Source organism: Corvus brachyrhynchos, unplaced genomic scaffold (genome assembly GCF_000691975.1).
Source record: "Corvus brachyrhynchos isolate BGI_N302 unplaced genomic scaffold, ASM69197v1 scaffold933, whole genome shotgun sequence".
NCBI classification, from domain to species: Eukaryota; Metazoa; Chordata; class Aves; order Passeriformes; family Corvidae; genus Corvus; species Corvus brachyrhynchos.
In genome coordinates, this window is record NW_008237401.1 from 484,988 (window position 1) to 485,358 (window position 371).

Below are 371 nucleotides of genomic sequence, written 5' to 3' on the forward strand. Positions count from 1 at the left end.
TCTTTCTCCTGCAATAAAATTGTATGAAAACTAAATATACTTAGAAACAGAGCAGGGTTTTGCTGCCGCTTCCCTCCTGCGCAAACGCCTACGGGCTCCAGTGCCACGGGCCTCTTTTTAACTTCAGAAATTCCAAGGCAACTAAATACTAAGCAACCAGAGAGCCAATGGGAGGGAGAGCACAGTGGTCCCTTCCCTTCCCATAAAGAATAAAAGTTGAGGGTGCACAGCTGCACAGCCTGACTGGAACCAGCAAGTCAATAAATGGGGGCAGCTCCTCATTTGTATTTCTTTTTTTTCCCTAAGCACTTGAGATAAGCCAGTGTAAAAAAAAAAAAAAGGACACAGCATTGTGTTTGATTTTTTTAAAT

General features: G+C 42.9%; 1 protein-coding gene across 1 annotated transcript in view; it reads left to right on the forward strand.

The window, feature by feature from the left end:
* The window catches only part of SCN8A (sodium voltage-gated channel alpha subunit 8), a 58,221-nt gene that overhangs the window by 35,204 nt on the left and 22,646 nt on the right, over positions 1-371 (forward strand). The gene's annotated exons all lie outside the window — the stretch shown is intronic.